Here is a 26,701-nt window from a genome sequence, read left to right as displayed (position 1 = left end):
GAACCATGTTGATTAAGGCCGGCTTCAACTCAAATTTGTTGGCATTTATTGTCCCTCTAGCGATTCCAGAATAGTGAGCCTGGATCGTTGGCCTGAAATGATCTCTAATTGGCACCAAAGGCAATTCATTGACATCTTCTTCAGCCATGTTTAATTGTCCTTCTCTCCTAGCTTTTCTCAAAGCTCGTGCAGTTCGTTCAATCTCTAGATCAAAGAGCAAAGAATTCGCACTTTGAGATCTTCGCATAAACTGCAATTAAGAACAATAGCAATTTATTAGTACTTAAATCAAAATAAAGAAAAGATCTAAATTAAAACTCCGACTAATTGGTAACAAGACTAAAAAATAATCAAAATTATTCCCCGGCAACGGCGCCAAAAACTTGTTGTGAAAAATACTCGCAAGCGTACGAGTGTAAAGTTTTAGTAAAGTGAAAGAGAGAGTGTCGATCCCACAGGGAGTAATTTGAAAATATTCAATACTTGTAATTAAAATAGTCTTAATTTTATCTTGAAAATCGAACTTTAGAAGATTTATAACAAATTAAATAAATAAAGAAGATTGAAAAACGCGCACAAACACAATTCTTAAGAGATTAAAAATCAGAGAAAAATAGTCTAGAGGTTTGATTTCACCTGGTCTCAACAATATTCAATCCTAATCAATCTATTTTCATGAATTCCTTTCAATTAATAACCAAGAACACATAAATTATACTATTTCCCTCTCCCGAGTATCAAATAGCATGTATCAATTACAGATCGATTCTAATATCCCTATTAAAAATCTACTTGTAATGATATGTGTAAAACAATGTTTTTTTTAGGCTCTATTAAAGCTATAAGCTCTCCCGAGTCATATAAACAATTAACAGTGCAAATTCTATTGATCCTATTCTAAATCCCCTCTCCCGAGTGCCGGATTCTGAATAAATATAACAAATCAATTTATGGCCAGTAAATTGAAAAGGCTTTCAAAACTAGAATCACAATTAATTTCGAAGAACTCAATTCATTAAAATCAATAATTCATAAATATGTCTTGACCAGGCCACATCGACCTCTAGACTTAAAGAGTTTAGTTCATAATAAAATTCATAGCAACATAAATCATGTTTAGAAATTCAAACATAATTCAACTCAAAAGAAATAAATAAAATAAAGATACAAAGCCGTCGTCTTTCTTCCGTGTCCGGTCGAAAAGTCTTCGTCTTTGTTTCAAACAACTTCAAATCTCGATCGAAACTTCCACGAATTTTCTCTCAAGATTTTTTTTTTTGTGTTTTTGGCGGCCTCCCTTTCAATTAGGTCTGAAAAACCCTTAAATACGCCCCTAAGATTCGTCCAAACACATTCCAAAAGTAACCCAAAAATTTCCAAAATTAAACACAGCATTCGTCACACAGACAACGACGCGCTGGCGCGCATGGAACACTGTCTCAATAACTTCACTCATCGACTTCACGTGCGAGCGCGCATGACACTCTGTAAAAATTCCACAACCCTGTTCAATTGACGCGCGGGCGCGCCACACCAGGCGCGGGCGCGCATGACCTTCTGCCCTGTCTTCATCTACGCTTCAAAATATGAACCATCTTCGCTTGCTTCGCTCTGTTCTTGACTCTTTTGGTTCCATTCATCATTAATTCATTGTTTCCTATCATCTAACAAAAATAACAACTTCTTCCACATAATTCCGCTCGAAACCCAGCAATTACCCAATAATATCAACACAATTTAAGTGCACAAAATGCACTTATCACATACACACAAATTTGTGTGTGTGGGCCAAGGATCTCTTGGTCCCAAGATCAAATAGTGTTGAGTTCAAATCCCACATATCTATCTTGTAGATAGGAAATTCCCCAACACCTATTGTATTTTTAAAAAATAAAAAGAAGAAGAAGAAAAATATTGTGTGTATGATAATAATAATAATAATAATAATAATAATAATAATAATAATAAATTTCGGATGCACGTGTCTTGTTATATTTCTCCGTCTTCATGTTTCTTGTTCTTGTTCTTGTTATTTGTTTTTCCTTCTTGCATTTTAGTGAAATTAGCTATAAAGATATATCATGAAAATGCTTATTTGATTATGCAACTGCGGTTTTTTTTTTCCTTTTAACAATTTTTGTTTTGTCTTTAGGTTCTTGGTTATGTTTCACAAGTGCACAACGTTGTACTTCCTGAAGGTTTGGTTGATCATGATACCTTGACACTTGATTAGGTATAAATATATATATATACACGTTTACACACACACTCACTCACATGTATATATATTTGGGGGTGTATCATGTATGCGCTGGTGGAGATACTAGGAAGCCGTTCTTTTCTTCATCTTGCCTGATGAGTACTCTTTTATCTCATATTTTTGTAAACTTTGTGTGTTAATTTTTTTTAAACCAACAAAATGTTGTCAGATAATGAAGAGTGATGTAAGGTGCCCGAATCCAGAGTATGCGGAGAAAATTATTGCCGCTATTAATTCTGCTAGAGTGAGAGGTGATTCTGTTGGAGGCGTTGTGACTTGCGTTGTTCAGAATGTTCCATGGGTAACCCCTTCATCCCCACCATCAAAAACCCCATGTGAATGTGAATGTGTTAACATAATTTAGCACAATAATTTTAGAATTTGCGGCATGCATGCTTGTCATTTCAGGGGTACGGATCTCTGGCCTTTCACGAAATTGGAGCAAAATTGGCTAAAGCGGTTATATCTTTACCTTCAACAACAGGTTTCGAGTTTGGCAGTAGATTCGGAGGTGCCCTGACCTGATGATACTAATTGATAGTAGTCTCCCAATACACAGCATCTCCTCCATTGGATTGGATGCGGGTCAAATAGGAGTCTTCTAAATGCACAAGGAGACCCGTCTTCTGGCTGAAGTAGCCGAATAGAACCATAGATAAATAGTATAATTTAATAAAAATAAATAAGAAATTATAGTTAAAATTATATTGGATTTGATTGATATATTATAGTTTATTTGATTTGCTTGATTAAATTTTATATAAAAATGTTAAATGACTATTTTGTCCTTTTAACAATAAATAAAATAAAAATTATATTATTTATAAAGGGTAATATAGTAATTTGAATTCAATGATTTGATTGATATGAGATAAATAATTAATGATTTGATTGATGTAAAATAAATAGTTAATATATAGATAAATAATATGATGAGAAGAACGTGGGATGAGATGGAATGAGTTATACATATATTAGTAATACCGTGAACAAAACGGTGCCTAATAATATTATCACTCTAGAAAACAATTAAGAATAGCACTGAAACTGTGCAACGAACACTCGCCTATTCTCTGGTCACTTTGTGCAACAAGTTGATGTTGGTTCCAGCTGCGGCATTACGAGATAGAAACTATGGAAATTGAAGAATAAAATAGACATCAAGATTTACGTGGAAAACCCCTAAAATTATTAGGATAAAAATCACGGGCAAGACCAAAAGATTTCACTATAATATTTGGAGAATTACAACCTCTCTCTGTGTTTCCAAAGAGATACTCACTCTCTTAATACAGAAGAAAACCTATCTCACAAATATATATAGAAACACACTCAAAAGTATTGAATGCTATTTAGAACGAGAGAAAAGAACTGAAGATGGGATGATGGAAATGAGGAGAAGATGCACCTATTTATAGGGCAAGTCTTCGGTGTTTAAAGGAGAAGAAAAATTCTCAACTGAATTTTCCTTCTTTGTTGTACGTACACATGGCCTGCCACAAGCTGCCAAATGCCATCCACTTGTTTTCATTTTTTTTTTTGCCGACATTTCTCCCACTTGGAGATTTGATTGAGAATCAAACACATCTCCACACATTCTTTCAATCTTGCCATTCTCGTTGCTTACGTTCCTGCGAGGCCACTTGAAGATCTACACCATTCGAACTTGTCTGTACTCACTGGCTTGGTCAGAATATCAGCAATGTTATCCTTCGTATGATCTTTGATAAGTGCATTTTATGCACTTAATTTATATATTATTTGACTTGGATTTTGTGATGTATTGAGTAGATATTATGCGTATTTGTTGTTGTTTTTGTGAGTTGCAAGGATTTGAAGAAAAGTAGCAAGAAGAAGCGAAAGGATGAATTATAGACAGCAAAGTTTACAAAAATACTGGAGCTTCTAAGGACATCCAAATCCAATCTGCACTGTTCAAATTGAAGTTTAGGTTGTTTTAAAGTTGCTGTCAAAATATCAGCTTGATCCGACGACTAGAACTCGAGTAATGATTTTTACAAAAATGCTGCGCAGATGGTGAAATGGAAGAACAAGTAGCACCCCAGCGCCATAAGTCTAGCATTCCAGCGCCCGTAAATTCATGTCTAGAGCACCCCAGCGCCATATTTTGAGCGCTCCAGCGCCAGACGTCTTTCGTTGAAAAATAAAAAGCGAAACTTGAGCGCCCCAGCGCCGAATAATTAGCGCTCCAGCGCTGCGCAGTCTCCAAAAATATGGAAAGTCTTTAATCGAGTTTTAAAAGGGATTTTATGACTTATTCTAGAGGATACGAGGGTTTAGAGAGTTTTCAGAGCATAGAGACGGCTATTGAGAGTTTTGAAGTGCACAAGAGCTCGAGAATTTGATACGAAGACAGAAGACGGCGGCATCCGGCGACGGAAAAGCTTAATTTTACTTCGTTCTAGTTTTCCTTTAAACTCTATTTTTCTATTTTGATGGATTATTTGAAGAACAAGTTTTGTTTGATCTTTGAATTTGTTATGAACTAATTTCTTAGTCTAGAGGTAGACGGATCTTGACTGGAAACCATAATTGAGATATTTTGATTTATATATTTGAATTCTTCGCACAGTTTATTTGTGTTTTCCTGATTTTAATGCTTTCAATTTACTGGCCATAGATTGAATGATAATTGATTTAGAATCTATCACTCGAGAGAGGAGATTTTGAATACGACATAGGAAAATACATCTTTGGTGTTTATATTGTTCGAGAGGCATATAACTCCATAGAAGTCTTTAGAAGAATTCTCATGCCATTTACCGAATTTAATAGTTAAACATAGATATACATATTGAGTTTGCTATTGAATACGAAATTCTGCTTGACACTCGAGAGAGGTAGTAGAAAATAATAGAGATTCTTGGCTAGTAAACTAGAAGAATTGATAATTAAACAATCATGAAAAATAAATTATGGTGGACAGTCAAGTGAAGTCGAACCTCTAACATTCATCGCTTATTAAATTTTCTCTCGTGAACTCGTGGTTATTTAGTTTTGTTTCTTGAAAATTTTAGTTTTATAAAATCAGATCAATTTCGTAGCTCTACATAGGATTAGGATTTTATTAGTTACAAATATTTGATATAATATAATTAATTCTTTCTCCGTGGGATCGACTTGGACTTAATTCCTATATTATTACTTGACATCGTGCGCTTGCGAGCGAAAAACACGCAACAAGTTTTTGGCGCCGTTGCCGGGGAATTGAATTTTATTTGATTTATATTAAATTGTGCTAATTAGTCTTAATTTTGATTTAGAGCATTTTATTTTATTTTTTTGGTTCTAATTTTAAATCTTTCCTCTCTATGCACTTTATGCAAAAAAATCCAAAGTTACGACTCACTGCTCTTTGATCCGGAAATTGAGAAAATTGTTAAAGCTTTGAGAAAAGCTAGAAGAGAAGAGTTGCAACAAATGGCTGAAGAAAGAGAAAGAGAAAGAGTTGTCAATAATGCCCCGGTGCCGATCAGAGATCACTTTCGACCGGTGATCAATACTCATTATTCTGGGATAGCTCGGCAGAACATCACGACGAATAATTTTGAGTTGAAGCAGCTCTGATAAATATGGTGCAGCAGAATCAGTTCAGGTGTGCAGCTACTGAAGATCCAAATCTGCATCTGCGTACTTTTATGGAGATTGCTGACACAGTGAAGATTCATGGTGTTACTGAAGACACCATCAAACTACGATTGTTCCCATTTTCTCTTAGGGACAATGCTCGTAGTTGGTTGCAATCACTACCTCTTGGGAGTATCACTACATGGGATGATATGGCTTCTAAATTTCTAGCTAAGTATTTCCCACCTGCTAAGTCTGCTCAGTTGAAAATAGAGATCATTACATTCAAACAGCAAGATTTTGAGCAATTGTATGTATCCTGGGAGCGGTACAAGGAGTTGCTTAGGAAGTGTCCAAACCATAATTTTCCGGACTGGGAACAGATTGAGTTATTCTACAATGGTTTGAATGGGCCAACTCGTATTTCTGTGGATGCTGCAGCTGGAGGTTCAATATTTTCTAAATTTCCTGAACAGGCTTATGAGATGCTTGAGCAAATGACTGTTAACAGTTATCAGTGGCCGAGTGAGAGATCTGCAATAAGGAATCCTGCTAGAATTCATGAGGTTGACGCATTCACTGCTTTGACTACTCAGATGGCTACTATTTCTACACAGTTGGCTGCACTGACCAAAGGGAATCAAAGTTCTAATGAGACAGCATCGCTGGCGACTACCGTAAATTCTGCTGATGGATTTGAGAGTGTGGAGCAAGCTCATTATGTGAACAACAGAAATTACAACAATTATCGAGGTAATCCTGTACCCAATCAGTATCATCCTAGTTTGCGTAATCATGAAAATTTTTCCTATGCAAACAATAAGAATGTGTTGAATCCTCCACCGGAGTTCAATACTCAGAATGGTGAAGGTAAGGCATCGTTGGAAGATTTGGTGATTAATTTTATTGCAGAATCATCCACAAGATTTAAGAGGAATGAAAATAGGCTTGATAGTATGGAGACACACTTGACCAATGTGAGCGCTTCTATGAAAAATCTTGAAACACAAATTGGTCAACTGGCGAATGCATTGAATAATCAGCAGAGAGGTGTGTTTCCTAGCAATACTGAGGTTAATCCAAGGGAGCAGTGCAAGGCTATCACCCTTAGAAGTGGTAAAGAACTTGGGGTTGATGACCCAAAGAAAGTAGATGATGAAGAGGCTGAAGAGATTGTGGTGGAGTCTGAAAAATCTGTTAGCGAAAATTCCAGCAATTCTGCAGTTGTGCCTGAGAAACCGCCTGTACCAAAAGCTGTTTTGCCATATCTTCAGCGGTTCAAGAAGAAAGCGTTGGATGAGAAGTTTTCTAAGTTTCTTGACATCTTCAAGAAAATTCATATTAATATTCAAGAAAACCCACGACAATCGCATTGCAGCTAGCTGACAGATCTATCACATATCCGTTTGGAATCATTGAGGATGTACTGGTAAAAGTAGATAAATTTATTTTTCTTGCGGATTTTGTTGTGCTAGATATGGAGGAGGATGCAAATATGCCATTGATTTTGGGGAGACCGTTCTTGGCTACTGCTGAAGCAAAGATTGATGTGAAGAAAGGTGAGTTGATGATGGGAGTTGATGGTGAGAAGGTGATCTTTAATGTTTATAAGGAGGTTAAAAATTCATCCATGGAAAAAGTGTTCATGATTGAACAATCAAAGAAGATGGAATGTTGCTGCAAAGTTGTTAGTGTTGTAGAATTGTCAAGAGAGAATGATCCGAAGGTAGCAAAGAAGAAGAAGAGAAAGAAAGCAAAGATCAAGAAGATTGTTGAATATGTTTGGAGGGTGAAAAAAAAGGAAAAGACCTCCAACAAAGTGGAACCGGGCTAGAATCAGAATATAGTCGGGCTGTGAACTATAAACTAAGCGCTTCTTGGGAGGCAACCCAAGCGATTTTTTTTTATTTGCTTTATTGTTTCTTTTATTTTAGTTGTTTTCCTTTTTATTATTTTTTATCATGAGGAAACTAGACATCAATAATGATTTTGAATTATGTAGGTTAAAAAGTATGGAGCTGAAAGAGTTTAGGAGCCACCCCTGATGAAGAGTTTTGAGTGATTAAGATGGTGCTGAGTACTGACGCTTGGTGCCTAAGGTACGTGTCCCTTGTTTTTAATGAATAATGTACATTGAGGACAATGCACAATTTAATTTTGGGGGGTGTTTAAAAATTGTGAAAATTTGAAATTTTTTATGAGTTAGTTGGAGTTGAAGGCATGATGTTGTAATTGTGTTGGCCTATGATGAAAATAAATTTTTGTGCTGAAAAAGTTTATGTTAGCTATATTTAATCTTGAGTTCTCACATTTATGCACGAATGCCATGATTTTCGATACTCCTAGCAATTAGAAAAAAATTATGTGGATTTGTGATGTGGATTAGAGGATTTGATTCTTAACTCTTGTGATTTTTATTTGAAACTGAGGTAGATTTTTAAGATCACAGAAGTGATTTAGGCGTTTTTTTTTCGAATCTATTGAGTTTTTTTAGCCATTCTATATTCATGAAAAATCCAAAACAAATTGAGTAGCTAAAAAGTTCAAAGAAAAGTAATGGCGGAGAAAGTAAGGTGAGGGGAGGCCTTGAAAAAAAAAATGGATTGAAATTCTAGTCCAAATACAAGGCATAAAGATGAAGATGTATGGAATAGAAGAAAGCCAAGACTAATGTCTGGCAATGCAAATAAAAAAAATTTAGCTACTCAGAATCCTGCACAAATTGAAAATATTCAATTCCCTTTGCTTTGAATTTTGAGTCCTTGTTTACACTGATATACATATGGATGCTTATCTCCTGCTGATTATACTTGAGCCTAATGTTAACCGAAAAAGTCCTGTTGATCTGTGCAATTAGAAGTTGAACTTGGTTGAGAGTATTTTGAAACTTGAGGACGGAGTTAATGATTTTATGAAGCTTAAAAATTGCATGATTTTACCGAAAGTTAGGTGGGTAGATGAGATTGGCAAATCACACACACACGAGAACTCTTAAGAAAATTAGCCGACATGTGTATTGAATCTTGGAATGTATAAATTCGGAGGTCGACTATATTGCTCATTACTGTTTTGCTCGGGACTAGCAAAAGTCTAAGTTTGGGGGGATTTGATAAGTGCATTTTATGCACTTAATTTATATATGATTTGACTTGGATTTTGTGATGTATCGAGCAGATATTATGCGTATTTGTTGTTGTTTTTGTGAGTTGCAAGGATTTGAAGAAAAGTAGCAAGAAGAAGCGGAAGGACAAATTATAGATAGCAAAGTTTACAAAAATACTGGAGCTTCTACGGGAATCCAAATCTGATCTGCACCGTTCAAATTGAAGTTTAGGATGTTATGAAGTTGTTTTCAAAATATCACCTTGATCCGACGGCTAGAACTTGAGTTATGATTTTTACTAAAATGTTGCGTAGTTGGTGAAATGGAAGAACAAGTAGCGCCCCAGCGCCATAAGTCGAGCGCTCCAGCGCCCGTAAATTCATGGCTATAGCGCCCCAGCGCCATCGTTTTAGCGCTCCAGCGCCATACGTCTTTAGTTGAAAAATAAAATACGAAACTTGAGCGCCTCAGAGCCGAATAATTAGCGCTCCAGCGCTGCACAGTCTCCAAAAATATGGAAAGTCTTTAATTGAGTTTTAAAAGGGATTTTATGACTTATTCTGGAGGATACGAGGGTTTAGAGAGTTTTCAGAGCATAGAGACGGCTATTGAGAGTTTTGAAGTGCACAAGAGCTCGAGAATTTTATAAGAAGACAGAAGACGGCGGCATCCGGCGACGGAAAAGCTTAATTTTACTTCGTTCTATTTTTCCTTTAAACTCTATTTTTCTAGTTTGATGGATTATTTGAAGAACAAGTTTTTTTTTTTCTTTGAATTTGTTATGAACTAATTTCTTAGTCTAGAGGTAGATAGATCTTGACTGGAAATCATGATTGAGATATTTTGATTTATATATTTGAATTCTTCGCACAGTTTATTTGTGTTTTCCTGATTTTAATGCTTTCAATTTACTGGCCATAGATTGAATGATAATTGATTTAGAATCTATCACTCGAGAGAGGAGATTTTGAATACGAAATAGGAAAATACATCGTTGGTGTTTATATTGTTCGAGAGGCATATAACTCCATAGAAATCTTTAGAAAAATTCTCATGCCATTTACCGGATTTAATAGTTAAACTTAGATAGACATATTGAGTTTGCTATTGAATACGAAATTCTTCTTGACACTCGAGAGAGGTAGTAGAAAATAATAGGGATTCTTGGCTAGTAAACTAGAAGAATTGATAATTAAACAATCATGAGAAATAAATTGTGGTGGACAGTCAAGTGAAGTCGAACCTCTAACATTCATCTCTTATTGAATTTTCTCTCGTGAACTCGTGGTTATTTAGTTTTGTTTCTTGAAAATTTTAGTTTTATAAAATCAGATCAATTTCGTAGCTCTACATAGGATTAGGATTTTATTAGTTACAAATATTTGATATAATATCATTTATTCATTCTCCGTGGGATTGACTTGGACTTAATTTCTATATTATTACTTGACATCGTGCGCTTGCGAGCGAAAAACACGCAACAAGTTTTTGGCGCCGTTGCCGGGGAATTGAATTTTATTTTATTTATATTAAATTGTTCTAATTAGTCTTAATTTTGATTTAGAGAATTTTATTTTATTTTGTTGGTTCTAATTTTAAATCTTTCCTCTCTATGCAGTTTATGCAAAAAAGCCAAAGTTATGACTCACTACTCTTTGATCCGGAAATTGAGAAAACTGCTAAAGCTTTGAGAAAAGCTAGAAGAGAAGAGTTGCAATAAATGGCTAAAGAAAGAGAAAGAGTTGTCAATAATGCCCCGGTGCCGATCAGAGATCACTTTCGACCGGTGATCAATACTCATTATTTTGGGATAGCTCGGCAGAACATCACGGCGAATAATATGAGTTGAAGCCAGCTCTGATTAATATGGTGCAGCAGAATCAGTTCAGGGGTGCAGCTACTGAAGATCCAAATCTGCATCTGCGTACTTTTATGGAGATTGCTGACACAGTGAAGATTCATGGTGTTACTGAAGACACCATCAAACTACAATTGTTCCTGTTTTCTCTTAGGGACAATGCTCGTAGTTGGTTGCAATCACTACCTCTTGGGAGTATCACTACATGGAATGATATGGCTTCTAAATTTTTGGCTAAGTATTTCCCACCTGCTAAGTCTGCCAGTTGAAAATAGAGATCACTACATTCAAACAGAAAGATTTTGAGCAATTTTATGAAGCCTGGGAGCGGTACAAGGAGTTGCTTAGGAAGTGTCCAAACCATAATTTTCCAGACTGGGAACATATTGAGTTATTCTACAATGGTTTGAATGGGCCAACTCGTATTTCTGTGGATGCTGCAGCTGGAGGTTCAATATTTTCTAAATTTCCTGAACAGGCTTATGAGATGCTTGAGCAAATGACTGTTAATAGTTATCAGTGGCCGAGTGAGAGATCTGCAATAAGGAAGCCTGCTGGAATTCATGAGGTTGACGCATTCATTGTTTTGACTGCTCAGATGGCTACTATTTCTACACAGTTGGCTGCACTGACCAAAGGGAATCAAAGTTCTAATGAGACAGCATCGCTGGCGACTACCGTAAATTATGCTGATGGATTTGAGAGTGTGGAGCAAGCTCATTATGTGAACAACAGGAATTACAACAATTATCGAGGTAATCCTGTACCCAATCAGTATCATCCTAGTTTGCGTAATCATGAAAATTTTTCCTATGCAAACAATAAGAATGTGTTGAATCCTCCACCGGAGTTCAATACTCAGAATGGTGAAGCTAAGGCATCGTTGGAAGATTTGGTGAGTAATTTTATTGCAGAATTATCCACAAGATTTAAGAGGAATGAAAATAGGCTTGATAGTATGGAGACACACTTGACCAATATGAGCGCTTCTATGAAAAATCTTGAAACACAAATTGGTCAACTGGCGAATGCATTGAATAATCAGCAGAGAGGTGTGTTTCCTAGAAATACTGAGGTTAATCCAAGGGAGCAGTGCTAGGCTATCACCCTTAGAAGTGGTAAAGAACTTGGGGTTGATGACCCAAAGGAAGTAGATGATGAAGAGGCTGAAGAGATTGTGGTGGAGTCTAAAAAATCTGTTAGCAAAAATTCCAGCAATTCTGCAGTTGTGCCTGAGAAACCGCCTGTACCAAAAGCTATTTTGCCATATCCTCAGCGGTTCATGAAGAAAGCGTTAGATGAGAAGTTTTCTAAGTTTCTTGACATCTTCAAGAAAATTCATATTAATATTCCATTCGCTGATGCTTTGGAGCATATGCCGCATTATGAAAAATTCTTGAAGGAGGTGATGTCTAAGAAGCAGAAGGTGGAGGAGTTCGAGACTGTCAACCTGACTGAAGAGTGCAGTGCTATCCTGCAAAAGAAGCTACCACAAAAAAATAAAAGATCTAGGGAGTTTTACGATTCCTTGCATTATTGGTTCTTCTAATTTTAATAAAGCACTTTGTGATTTAGGAGCTAGCATTAACTTAATGTCTTTGTCTGTTTTCAGGAGTTTGGGACTTGGAGAGGTGAAACCCACGACAATCGCATTGCAGCTAGCTGACAGATCTATCACATATCCGTTTGGAATCATTGAGGATGTACTGGTAAAAGTAGATAAATTTATTTTTCCTGCGGATTTTGTTGTGCTAGATATGGAGGAGGATGCAAATATGCCATTGATTTTGGGGAGACCATTCTTGGCTACGGCTGAAGCAAAGATTGATGTGAAGAAAGGTAAGTTGACGATGGGAGTTGATGGTGAGAAGGTGATCTTTAATGTTTATAAGGAGCTTAAAAATTCATCCATGGAAAAAGTGTTCATGATTGAACAATCAAAGAAGATGGAATGTTGCTGCAAAGTTGTTAGTGTTGTAGAATTGCCAAGAGAGAATGATCCGAAGGTAGCAAAGAAGAAGAAGAGAAAGAAAGCAAAGATCAAGAAGATTGTAGAATATGTTTGGAGGGTGAAAAAAAAGGAAAAGACCTCCAACAAAGTGGAACCGGGCTAGAATCAGAATATAGTCGGGCTATGAACTATAAACTAAGCGCTTCTTGGGAGGCAACCCAAGAAATTTTTTTTATTTGCTTTATTGTGTCTTTTATTTTAGTTGTTTTCCTTTTTATTATTTTTTATCATGAGGAAACTAGACATCAATAATGATTTTGAATTGTGTAGGTTAAAAAGTATGGAGCTGAAAGAGTTTAGGAGCCACCCCTGATGAAGAGTTTTGAGTGATTCAGATGGTGCTAAGTACTGACGCTTGGTGCCTAAGGTACGTGTCCCTTGTTTTTAATGAATAATGTACATTGAGGACAATGCACAATTTAAGTTTGGGGGGTGTTTAAAAATTGTGAAAATTTGAAATTTTTTATGAGTTAGTTGGGGTTGAAGGCATGATGTTGTAATTGTGTTGGCCTATGATGAAAATAAATTTTTGTGCTGAAAAAGTTTATGTTAGCTATATTTAATCTTGAGTTCTCACATTTATGCAAGAATGCCATGATTTTCGATATTCCTAGCAATTAGAAAAAAATTATGTGGATTTGTAATGTGGATTAGAGGATTTGATTCTTAACTCTTGTGATTTTTATTTGAAACTGAGGTAGATTTTTAAGATCACAGAAGTGATTTAGGCGTTTTTTTTTCGAATCTATTGAGTTTTTTTAGCCATTCTATATTCATGAAAAATCCAAAACAAATTGAGTAGCTAAAAAGTTCAAAGACAAGTAATCGCGGAGAAATTAAGGTGAGGGGAAGCCTTGAAAAGAAAAAAAATGGATTGAAATTCTAGTCCAAATACAAGGCATAAAGATGGAGATGTATGGAGTAGAAGAAAGCCAAAACTAATGTCTGGCAATGCAAATAAAAAAAAATTTAGCTACTCAGAATCATGCACAAATTGAAAATATTCAATTCCCTTTGCTTTGAATTCTGAGTCCTTGTTTACATTGATATACATATGGATGCTTATCTCCTGCTGATTATACTTGAGCCTAATGTTAACCAAAAAAGTTCTGTTGATCTGTGCAATTAGAAGTTGAACTTGGTTGAGAGTATTTTGAAACTTGAGGAGGGAGTTAAAGATTTTATGAAGCTTACAAATTGCATGATTTTACCAAAAGTTAGGTGGGTAGATGAAATTGGAAAATCACACACACATGAGAACTCTTGAGAAAATTAGCCGACATGTGTATTGAATCTTGGAATGTATAAATTCGGAGGTCGACTATATTGCTCATTACTGTTTTGCTCGGGACTAGCAAAAGTCTAAGTTTGGGAGGATTTGATAAGTGCATTTTATGCACTTAATTTATATATGATTTGACTTGGATTTTGTGATGTATCGAGTAGATATTATGCGTATTTGTTGTTATTTTTGTGAGTTGCAAGGATTTGAAGAAAAGTAGCAAGAAAAAGCGAAAGGACGAATTATAGACAGCAAAGTTTACAAAAATACTGGAGCTTCTACGGACATCCAAATCTGATCTGCACCTTTCAAATTGAAGTTTAGGATTTTTGAAGTTGTTGTCAAAATATCAGATTGATCCGACGGCTAGAACTCGAGTTATGATTTTTACAAAAATGCTGCGCAGTTGGTGAAATGGAAGAACAAGTAGCGCCCCAGCGCCATAAGTCGAGCGCTCCAGCGCCCGTAAATTCATGGCTATAGCGCCCCAGCGCCATCTTTTGAGCGCTCCAGAGCCATACGTCTTTCGTTGAAAAATAAAATACGAAACCTGAGCGCCCCAGCGCCGAATAATTAGCGCTCCAGCGCTGCGCAGTCTCCAAAAATATGGAAAGTCTTTAATCGTGTTTTAAAAGGGATTTTATGACTTATTCTGGAGGATACGAGGGTTTAGAGAGTTTTCAGAGCATAGAGACGGCTATTGAGAGTTATAAAGTGCACAAGAGCTCGAGAATTTGATACGAAGACAGAAGACGGCGGCATCCGGCGACGAAAAAGCTTAATTTTACTTCGTTCTAGTTTTCCTTTAAACTCTATTTTTCTAGTTTGATGGATTATTTGAAGAAAAAGTTTTTTTTTATCTTTGAATTTGTTATGAACTAATTTCTTAGTCTAGAGGTAGATGGATCTTGACTGGAAACTATGATTAAAATATTTTGATTTATATATTTGAATTCTTCGCACAGTTTATTTCTGTTTTCCTGATTTTAATGCTTTCAATTTACTGGCCATAGATTGAATGATAATTGATTTAGAATCTATCACTCGAGAGATGAGATTTTGAATACGACATAGGAAAATACATCTTTGGTGTTTATATTGTTCGAGAGGCATATAACTCCATAGAAGTCTTTAAAAGAATTCTCATGCCATTTACCGGATTTAATAGTTAAACTTAGATAGACATATTGAGTTTGCTATTGAATACAAAATTCTGCTTGACACTCGAGAGAGGTAGTAGAAAATAATAGGGATTCTTGGCTAGTAAACTAGAAGAATTGATAATTAAACAATCATGAGAAATAAATTGTGGTGGACAGTCAAGTGAAATCGAACCTCTAACATTCATCGCTTATTGAATTTTCTCTCATGAACTCGTGGTTATTTAGTTTTGTTTCTTGAAAATTTTAGTTTTATAAAATCGGATCAATTTCGTATCTGTACATAGGATTAGGATTTTATTAGTTACAAATATTTGATATAATATCATTTATTCATTCTCCGTGGGATCGACTTGGACTTAATTCCTATATTATTACTTGACATCGTGCGCTTGCGAGCGAAAAACACGCAACAAGTTTTTGGCGCCGTTGCTGGGGAATTGAATTTTATTTGATTTATATTAAATTGTGCTAATTAATCTTAATTTTGATTTAGAGCATTTTATTTTATTTTGTTGGTTCTAATTTTAAATCTTTCCTCTCTATGCAGTTTATGCGAAAAATCCAAAGTTACGACTCACTGCTCTTTGATCCGGAAATTGAGAAAACTGCTAAAGCTTTGAGAAAAGCTAGAAGAGAAGAGTTGCAACAAATGGCTAAAGAAAGAGAAAGAGTTGTCAATAATCCCCCGGTGCCGATCAGAGATCACTTTCGACCGGTGATCAATACTCATTATTCTGGGATAGCTCGGCAGAACATCACGGCGAATAATTTTGAGTTGAAGCCAGCTCTGATTAATATGGTGCAGCAGAATCAGTTCAGGGGTGCAGCTACTGAAGATCCAAATCTGCATCTGCGTACTTTTATGGAGATTGCTGACACAGTGAAGATTCATGGTGTTACTGAAGACACCATCAAACTACGATTGTTCCCGTTTTCTCTTAGGGACAATGCTCGTAGTTGGTTTCAATCACTATCTCTTGGGAGTATCACTACATGGGATGATATGGCTTCTAAATTTTTGGCTAACTATTTCCCACCTGCTAAGTCTGCTCAGTTGAAAATAGAGATCACTACATTCAAACAGCAAGATTTTGAGCAATTGTATGAAGCCTGGGAGCGGTACAAGGAGTTGCTTAGGAAGTGTCCAAACCATAATTTTTCGGACTGGGAACAGATTGAGTTATTCTACAATGGTTTGAATGGGCCAACTCGTATTTCTGTGGATGCTGCAGCTGGAGGTTCAATATTTTATAAATTTCCTGAACAGGCTTATGAGATGCTTGAGAAAATAACTGTTAACAGTTATCAGTGGCCGAGTGAGAGATCTGCAATAAGGAAGCCTGCTGGAATTCATGAGGTTGACGCATTCACTGCTTTGACTGCTCAGATGGCTACTATTTCTACACAGTTGGTTGCACTGACCAAAGGGAATCAAAGTTCTAATGAGACAGCATCGCTGGCGACTACCGTAAATTCTGCCGATGGATTTGAGAGTGTAGAGCAAGCTCATTATGTGAACAACAGGAATTACAACAATTATCGAGGTAATCCTGTACCCAATCAGTATCATCTTAGTTTGCGTAATCATGAAAATTTTTCCTATGCAAACAATAAGAATGTGTTGAATCCTCCACCGGAGTTCAATACTCAGAATGGTGAAGGTAAGGCATCGTTGGAAGATTTGGTGAGTAATTTTATTGCAGAATCATCCACAAGAATTAAGAGGAATGAAAATAGGCTTGATAGTATGGAGACACACTTGACCAATGTGAGCGCTTCTATGAAAAATCTTGTAACACAAATTGATCAACTGGCAAATGCATCGAATCTATTGAGTTTTTTTAGCCATTCTATATTCATGAAAAATCCAAAACAAATTGAGTAGCTAAAAAGTTCAAAGAAAAGTAATGGCGGAGAAAGTAAGGTAAGGGGAGGCCTTTAAAAGAAAAAATAATGGATTGAAATTCTAGTCCAAATACAAGGCATAAAGATGGCGATGTATGGAGTAGAAGAAAGCCAAGACTAATGTTTGGAATGCAAATAAAAAAAAATTTAGCTACTTAGAATCATGCACAAATTGAAAATATTCAATTCCCTTTGCTTTGAATTCTGAGTCCTTGTTTACATTGATATACATATGGATGCTTATCTCCTGCTGATTATACTTGAGCCTAATGTTAATCGAAAAAGTCTTGTTGATCTATGCAATTAGAAGTTGAACTTGGTTGAGAGTATTTTGAAACTTGAGGACGGAATTAATGATTTTATGAAGCTTATAAATTGCATGATTTTACCGAAATTTAAGTGGGTAGATGAAATTGGCAAATCACACACACACGAGAACTCTTGAGAAAATTAGCCGACATGTGTATTGAATCTTGGAATGTATAAATTCGGAGGTCGACTATATTGCTCATTACTGTTTTGCTCGGGACTAGCAAAAGTCTAAGTTTGGGGGGATTTGATAAGTGCATTTTATGCACTTAATTTATATATGATTTGACTTGGATTTTGTGATGTATCGAGTAGATATTATGCGTATTTGTTGTTGTTTTTGTGAGTTGCAAGGATTTGAAGAAAAGTAGCAAGAAGAAGTGGAAGGACGAATTATAGACAGCAAAGTTTACAAAAATACTGGAGCTTCTACGGACATCCAAATCCGATCTGCACCGTTCAAATTGAAGAGGATGTTTTGAAGTTGTTGTCAAAATATCAGCTTGATCCGACGGCTAGAACTCGAGCTATGATTTTTACAAAAATGATGCGCAGTTGGTGAAATGGAAGAACAAGTAGTGCCCCAGCACCATAAGTCGAGCGCGCCAGCCCCCGTAAATTCATGGCTATAGCGCCCCAGCGCCATCTTTTGAGCACTCCAGCGCCATATGTCTTTCGTTGAAAAATAAAATACGAAACTTGAGCGCCCCAGCGCCGAATAATTAGCGCTCCAATGCTGCGCAGTCTCCAAAAATATGGAAAGTCTTTAATCGAGTTTTAATAGGGATTTATGACTTATTCTGGAGGATACGAGGGTTTAGAGAATTTTCAGAGCATAGAGATGGCTATTGAGAGTTTTGAAGTGCACAAGAGCTCGAGAATTTGATACGAAGACAGAAGACGGCGGTATCCGGCGACGGAAAAGCTTAATTTTACTTCGTTTTAGTTTTCCTTTAAACTCTATTTTTCTAGTTTGATGGATTATTTGAAGAACAAGTTTTTTTTATCTTTGAATTTGTTATGAACTAATTTCTTAGTCTAGAGGTAGACGGATCTTGACTGGAAACCATGATTGAGATATTTTGATTTATATATTTGAATTCTTCGCACAGTTTATTTTGTTTTCCTGATTTTAATGTTTTCAATTTACTGGCCATAGATTGAATAATAATTCATTTAGAATCTATCACTCGAGAGAGGAGATTTTGAATACGACATAGGAAATTACATCTTTGGTGTTTATATTGTTCGAGAGGCATATAACTCCATAGAAGTCTTTAGAAGAATTCTCATGTCATTTACCGGATTTAATAGTTAAACTTAGATAGACATATTGAGTTTGCTATTGAATACGAAATTTTGCTTGACAATCGAGAGAGGTAATAGAAAATAATAGAGATTCATGGCTAGTAAACTAGAAGAATTGATAATTAAACAATCATGAGAAATAAATTGTGGTGGACAGTCAAGTAAAGTCGAACCTCTAACATTCATCGCTTATTGAATTTTCTCTCGTGAAATCGTAGTTATTTAGTTTTGTTTCTTGAAAATTTTAGTTTTATAAAATCAGATCAATTTCGTAGCTCTAAATAGGATTAGGATTTTATTAGTTACAAATATTTGATATAATATCATTTATTCATTCTCCGTGGGATCGACTTGGATTTAATTCCTATATTATTACTAGACATCGTGCGCTTGCGAGCGAAAAACACGCAACAAGTTTTTGGCGCCGTTGCCGGGGAATTGAATTTTATTTGATTTATATTAAATTTTGCTAATTAGTCTTAATTTTGATTTAGAGCATTTTATTTTATTTTGTTGGTTCTAATTTTAAATCTTTCCTCTCTATGCAGTTTATGCGAAAAAGCCAAAGTTACGACTCACTGCTCTTTGATCCGGAAATTGAGAAAACTGCTAAAGCTTTGAGAAAAGCTAGAAAAGAAGAGTTGCAACAAATGGCTGAATAAAGAGAAAGATAAAGAGTTGTCAATAATGCCCCGGTGCCGATCAGAGATCACTTTCGACTGGTGATCAATACTCATTATTCTAGGATAGCTCGGCAGAACATCACGACGAATAATTTTGAGTTGAAGCCAGCTCTGATTAATATGTTGCAGCAGAATCAGTTCAGGGGTGCAGCTATTGAAGATCCAAATCTGCATTTGCGTACTTTTATGGAGATTACTGACACAGTGAAGATTCATGGTGTTACTGAAGACACCATCAAACTACGATTGTTCCCGTTTTCTCTTAGGGACAATGCTCGTAGTTGGTTGCAATCACTAACTCTTGGGAGTATCACTACATGGGATGATATGGCTTCTAAATTTCTGGCTAAGTATTTCCCACCTGCTAAGTCTGCTCAGTTGAAAATAGAGATCACTACATTCAAATAGCAAGATTTTGAGCAATTGTATGAAGCCTGGGAGCGGTACAAGGAGTTGCTTAGGAAGTGTCCAAACCATAATTTTCCGGACTGGGAACAGATTGAGTTATTCTACAATGGTTTGAATGGGCCAACTCATATTTCTGTGGATGCTGCAGCTGGAGGTTCAATATTTTCTAAATTTCCTGAACAGGCTTATGAGATGCTTGAGCAAATAACTGTTAACAGTTATCAGTGGCCGAGCGAGAGATCTGCAATAAGGAAGCCTGCTGGAATTCATGAGGTTGACGCATTCACTGCTTTGACTGCTCAGATGGCTACTATTTCTACACAGTTGGCTGCACTGGCCAAAGGGAATCAAAGTTCTAATGAGACAGCATCGCTGGAGACTACCGTAAATTCTGTTGATGGATTTGAGAGTGTGGAGCAAGCTCATTATGTGAACAACAGGAATTACAACAATTATCGAGGTAATCTTGTACCCAATCAGTATCATCCTAGTTTGCGTAATCATGAAAATTTTTCCTATGCAAACAATAAGAATGTGTTGAATCCTCCACCGGAGTTCAATACTCAGAATGGTGAAGGTAAGGCATCGTTGGAAGATTTGGTGAGTAATTTTATTGCATAATCATCCTCAAGATTTAAGAGGAATGAAAATAGTCTTGATAGTATGGAGACACACTTGACCAATGTGAGCGCTTCTATGAAAAATCTTGAAACACAAATTGGTCAACTGGCGAATGCATTGAATAATCAGCAGAGAGGTGTGTTTTCCAGCAATACTGAGGTTAATCCAAGGGAGCAGTGCAAGGCTATCAACCTTAGAAGTGGTAAAGAACTTGGGGTTGATGACCCAAAGGAAGTAGATGATGAAGAGGCTGAAGAGATTGTGGTGGAGTCTGAAAAATCTGTTAGCAAAAATTCCAGCAATTCTGCAGTTGTGCCTGAGAAACCGCCTGTACCAAAAGCTGTTTTGCCATATCCTCAGCGGTTCAAGAAGAAAGCGCTGGATGAGAAGTTTTCTAAGTTTCTTGACATCTTCAAGAAAATTCATATTAATATTCCATTCCCTGATGCTTTGGAGCAGATGCCGCATTATGAAAAATTCTTGAAGGAGGTGATGTCTAAGAAGCGGAAGATGGAGGAGTTCGAGACTGTAAACCTGACTGAAGACTGCAGTGCTATCCTGCGAAAGAAGCTACCACAAAAATTAAAAGATCTAGGGAGTTTTACGATTCCTTGCATTATTTGTTCTTCTAATTTTAATAAAGCACTTTGTGATTTAGGAGCTAGCATTAACTTAATATCTTTGTCTGTTTTCAGGAGTTTGGGACTTGGAGAGGTGAAACCCATGACAATCGCATTGCAGCTAGCTGACAGATCTATCACATATCTGTTTGGAATCATTGAGGATGTACTGGTAAAAGTAGATAAATTTATTTTTCCTGCGGATTTTGTTGTGCTAGATATGGAGGAGGATGCAAATATGCCATTGATTTTGGGGATACCGTTCTTGGCTACTGCTGAAGCCAAGATTGATGTGAAGAAAGGTAAGTTGACGATGGGAGTTGATGGTGAGAAGGTGATCTTTAATGTTTATAAGGAGCTTAAAAATTCATCCATGGAAAAAGTGTTCATGATTGAACAATCAAAGAAGATGGAATGTTGCTGCAAAGTTGTTAGTGTTGTAGAATTGCCAAGAGAGAATGATCCGAAGGTAGCAAAGAAGAAGAAGAGAAAGAAAGCAAAGATCAAGAAGATTGTTGAATATGTTTGGAGGGTGAAAGAAAAGGAAAAGAACTCCAACAAAGTGGAACCGGGCTAGAATCAGAATATAGTCGGGCTATGAACTATAAACTAAGCGCTTCTTGGGAGAAAACCCAAGCGATTTTTTTTATTTGCTTTATTGTTTCTTTTATTTTAGTTGTTTTCCTTTTTATTATTTTTTATCATGAGGAAAGTAGACATCAATAATGATTTTGAATTGTGTAGGTTAAAAAGTATGGAGCTGAAAGAGTTTAGGAGCCACCCCTGATGAAGAGTTTTGAGTGAAGATGGTGCTGAGTACTGACGCTTGGTGCCTAAGGTACGTGTCCCTTGTTTTTAATGAATAATGTACATTGAGGACAATGCACAATTTAAGTTTGGGGGGTGTTTAAAAATTGTGAAAATTTGAAATTTTTTATGAGTTAGTTGGAGTTGAAGGCATGATGTTGTAATTGTGTTGGCCTATGATGAAAATAAATTTTTGTGCTGAAAAAGTTTATGTTTGCTATATTTAATCTTGAGTTCTCACATTTATGCACGAATGCCATGATTTTCGATACTCCTAGCAATTAGAAAAAAAATTATGTGAATTTGTGATGTGGATTAGAGGATTTGATTCTTAACTCTTGTGATTTTTATTTGAAACTGAGGTAGATTTTTAAGATCACAGAAGTGATTTAGGCGTTTTTTTTCGAATCTATTGAGTTTTTTTAGCCATTCTATATTCATGAAAAATCCAAAACAAATTGAGTAGCTAAAAAGTTCAAAGAAAAGTAATGACAGAGAAAGTAAGGTAAGGGGAGGCCTTGAAAAGAAAAAAAAATGGATTGAAATTCTAGTCCAAATACAAGGCATAAAGATGGAGATGTATGGAGTAGAAGAAAGCCAAGACTAATGTTTGGCAATGAAAATAAAAAAAAAAAATTAGCTACTCAGAATCCTGCACAAATTGAAAATATTCAATTCCCTTTGCTTTGAATTCTGAGTCCTTGTTTAAATTGATATACATATGGATGCTTATCTCCTGCTGATTATACTTGAGCCTAATGTTAACCGAAAAAGTCTTGTTGATCTGTGCAATTAGAAGTTGAACTTGGTTGAGAGTATTTTGAAACTTGAGGATGGAGTTAATGATTTTATGAAGCTTACAAATTGCATGATTTTACCGAAAGTTAGGTGGGTAGATGAAATTGGCAAATCACACACACACGAGAACTCTTGAGAAAATTAGCCGACATGTGTATTGAATCTTGGAATGTATAAATTCGGAGGTCGACTATATTGCTCATTACTGTTTTGCTCAGGACTAGCAAAAGTCTAAGTTTGGGGGGATTTGATAAGTGCATTTTATGCACTTAATTTATATATGATTTGACTTGGATTTTGTGATGTATCGAGTAGATATTATGCGTATTTGTTGTTGTTTTTGTGAGTTGCTAGGATTTGAAGAAAAGTAGCAAAAAAAAGTGGAAGGACGAATTATAGACAGCAAAGTTTACAAAAATACTGGAGCTTCTACGGACATCCAAATCCGATCTACACCGTTCAAATTGAAGTTTAGGATTTTTGAAGTTGTTGTCAAAATATCAGCTTGATCCACGGCTAGAACTCGAGTTATGATTTTTACAAAAATGTTGCGCAGTTGGTGAAATGAAAGAACAAGTAGCGCCCCAGCGCCATAAGTCGAGCGCTCCAGCGCCCGTAAATTCATGGCTATAGCACCCCAGCGCCATCTTTTGAGCGCTCCAGCGCCATACGTCTTTTTTTGAAAAATAAAATACGAAACTTGAGTTCCCCAGCACCGAATAATTAGCGCTCCAGCGCTGCGCTGTCTCCAAAAATATGGAAAGTCTTTAATCGAGTTTTAAAAGGGATTTTATGACTTATTCTGGAGGATACGAGGGTTTAGAGAGTTTTCAGAGCATAGAGACGGCTATTGAGAGTTTTGAAGTGCACAAGAGCTCGAGAATTTGATACGAAGACAGAAGACGGCGGCATTCGGCGATGGAAAAGCTTAATTTTACTTCGTTCTAGTTTTCCTTTAAACTCTATTTTTCTAGTTTGATGGATTATTTGAAGAACAAGTTTTTTTTTTATTTTTGAATTTGTTATGAACTAATTTATTAGTCTAGAGGTAGACGGATCTTGACTGGAAACCATGATTGAGATATTTTGATTTATATATTTGAATTCTTCGCACAGTGTATTTGTGTTTTCCTGATTTTAATGCTTTCAATTTACTGTCCATAGAGTGAATGATAATTGATTTAGAATCTATCACTAGAGAGAGGAGATTTTGAATACGACATTGGAAAATACATCTTTGGTGTTTATATTGTTCGAAAGGCATATAACTCCATAGAAGTCTTTAGAAGAATTCTCATGCCATTTACCGGATTTAATAGTTAAACTTAGATAGACATATTGAGTTTGCTATTGAATACGAAATTCTGCTTGACACTCGAGAGAGGTAGTAGAAAATAATAGGGATTCTTGGCTAGTAAACTAGAAGAATTGATAATTAAACAATCATGAGAAATAAATTATGGTGGACAGTCAAGTGAAATCGAACCTCTAACATTCATCGCTTATTGAATTTTCTCTCGTGAACTCGTGGTTATTTAGTTTTGTTTTTTGAAAATTTTAGTTTTATAAAATCAGATCAATTTCGTAGCTCTACATAGGACTAGGATTTTATTAGTTACAAATATTTGATATAATATCATTTATTCATTCTCCGTGGGATCGACTTGGACTTAATTCCTATATTATTACTTGACATCGTGCGCTTGCGAGCGAAAAACACGCAACAAGTTTATGGCGCCGTTGCCGGGGAATTGAATTTTATTTGATTTATATTAAATTGTGCTAATTAATCTTAATTTTGATTTAGAGCATTTTATTTTATTTTGTTGGTTCTAATTTTAAATCTTTCCTCTCTATGCAGTTTATGCGAAAAATCCAAAGTTACGACTCACTGCTCTTTGATCCGAAAATTGAGAAAACTGCTAAAGCTTTGAGAAAAGCTAGAAGAGAAGAGTTGCAACAAATGGCTGAAGAAAGAGAAAGAGAAAGAGTTGTCAATAATGCCCCGGTGCCGATCATAGATCACTTTCGACCGGTGATCAATACTCATTATTCTGGGATAGCTCGGCAGAACATCACGGCGAATAATTTTGAGTTGAAGCCAGCTCTGATTAATATGGTGCAGCAGAATCAGTTCAGGGGTGCAGCTACTGAAGATCCAAATCTGCATCTGCGTACTTTTATGGAGATTGCTGACACAGTGAAGATTCATGGTGTTACTGAAGACACCATCAAACTACGATTGTTCCCGTTTTCTCTTAGGGACAATGCTCGAATTTGGTTGCAATCACTACCTCTTGGAATTATCACTACATGGGATTATATGGCTTCTAAATTTCTGGCTAAGTATTTCCCACCTGCTAAGTCTGCTCAGTTGAAAATAGAGATCACTACATTCAAACAGCAAGATTTTGAGCAATTGTATGAAGCCTGGGAGTGGTACAAGGAGTTGCTTAGGAAGTGTCCAAACCATAATTTTCCGGACTGGGAACAGATTGAATTATTCTACAATGGTTTGAATGGGCCAACTCGTATTTCTGTGGATGCTGCAGCTGGAGGTTCAATATTTTCTAAATTTCCTGAACAGGCTTATGAGATGCTTGAGCAAATGAATGTTAACAGTTATCAGTGGCCGAGTGAGAGATCTGCAATAAGGAAGCCTGCTGGAATTCATGAGGTTGACGCATTCACTGCTTTGACTGCTCAGATGGCTACTATTTCTACACAGTTGGCTGCACTGACCAAAGGGAATCAAAGTTCTAATGAGACAGCATCGCTGGCGACTACCGTAAATTCTGCTGATGGATTTGAGAGTGTGGAGCAAGCTCATTATGTGAACAATAGGAATTACAACAATTATCGAGGTAATCCTGTACCCAATCAGTATCATCCTAGTTTGCGTAATCATGAAAATTTTTCCTATGCAAACAATAAGAATGTGTTGAATCCTCCAACGGAGTTCAATACTCAGAATGGTGAAGGTAAGGCATCGTTGGAAGATTTGGTGAGTAATTTTATTGCAGAATCATCCACAAGATTTAAGAGGAATGAAAATAGGCTTGATAGTATGGAGACACACTTGACCAATGTGAGCGCTTCTATGAAAAATCTTGAAACACAAATTGGTCAACTGGCGAATGCATTGAATAATCAGCAGAGAGGTGTGTTTCCTAGCAATACTGAGGTTAATCCAAGGGAGCAGTGCAAGGCTATCACCCTTAGAAGTGGTAAAGAACTTGGGGTTGATGACCCAAAGGAAGTAGATGATGAAGAGGCTGAAGAGATTGTGGTGGAGTCTGAAAAATATGTTAGCAAAAATTCCAGCAATTCTGCAGTTGTGCCTGAGAAACCGCCTGTACCAAAAGCTGTTTTTCCATATCCTCAGCGGTTCAAGAAGAAAGCGTTGGATGAGAAGTTTTCTAAGTTTCTTGACATCTTCAAGAAAATTCATATTAATATTCCATTCGCTGATGCTTTGGAGCAGATGCCGCATTATGAAAAATTCTTGAAGGAGGTGATGTCTAAGAAGCGGAAGGTGGAGGAGTTCGAGACTGTCAACCTGACTGAAGAATGCAGTCTTATCCTGCAAAAGAAGCTACCACAAAAATTAAAAGATCTAGGGAGTTTTACGATTCCTTGCATTATTGGTTCTTCTAATTTTAATAAAGCACCTTGTGATTTAGGAGCTAGCATTAACTTAATGTCTTTGTCTGTTTCCAGGAGGTTGGGACTTGGAGAGGTGAAACCCACGACAATCGCATTGCAGCTAGCTGATAGATCTATCACATTTCCGTTTGGAATCATTGAGGATGTACTGGTAAAAGTAGACAAATTTATTTTTCCTGCGGATTTTGTTGTGCTAGATATGGAGGAGGATGCAAATATGCCATTGATTTTGGGGAGACCGTTCTTGGCTACTGCTGAAGCCAAGATTGATGTGAAGAAAGGTCAGTTGACGATGGGAGTTGATGGTGAAA

At 36.3% G+C, this 26,701-nt stretch overlaps 4 non-coding genes across 4 annotated transcripts; all 4 read right to left on the bottom strand.

Moving 5' to 3' along the window:
• Positions 1-11,072: 11,072 nt before the first annotated feature.
• On the bottom strand, positions 11,073-11,178 carry LOC140869918 (small nucleolar RNA R71). Its single transcript, XR_012146907.1, has one exon. It is a non-coding gene; the product is annotated as a small nucleolar RNA R71 (small nucleolar RNA).
• Positions 11,179-16,317: 5,139 nt separating this feature from the next.
• Positions 16,318-16,423, bottom strand: LOC140869925 (small nucleolar RNA R71). Its single transcript, XR_012146914.1, has one exon. It is a non-coding gene; the product is annotated as a small nucleolar RNA R71 (small nucleolar RNA).
• Positions 16,424-19,846: 3,423 nt separating this feature from the next.
• On the bottom strand, positions 19,847-19,952 carry LOC140869979 (small nucleolar RNA R71). Its single transcript, XR_012146966.1, has one exon. It is a non-coding gene; the product is annotated as a small nucleolar RNA R71 (small nucleolar RNA).
• A 5,144-nt stretch (positions 19,953-25,096) lies between these two features.
• On the bottom strand, positions 25,097-25,202 carry LOC140869951 (small nucleolar RNA R71). The gene has a single exon (XR_012146938.1). It is a non-coding gene; the product is annotated as a small nucleolar RNA R71 (small nucleolar RNA).
• Positions 25,203-26,701: the final 1,499 nt, after the last annotated feature.

The sequence above is a fragment of the Henckelia pumila genome, chromosome 4, assembly GCF_033568475.1.
Source record: "Henckelia pumila isolate YLH828 chromosome 4, ASM3356847v2, whole genome shotgun sequence".
Taxonomy (NCBI): domain Eukaryota; kingdom Viridiplantae; phylum Streptophyta; class Magnoliopsida; order Lamiales; family Gesneriaceae; genus Henckelia; species Henckelia pumila.
The sequence above is the reverse complement of the archived record's forward strand: the minus strand, read 5'-3'. Positions and strand labels throughout refer to the sequence as shown.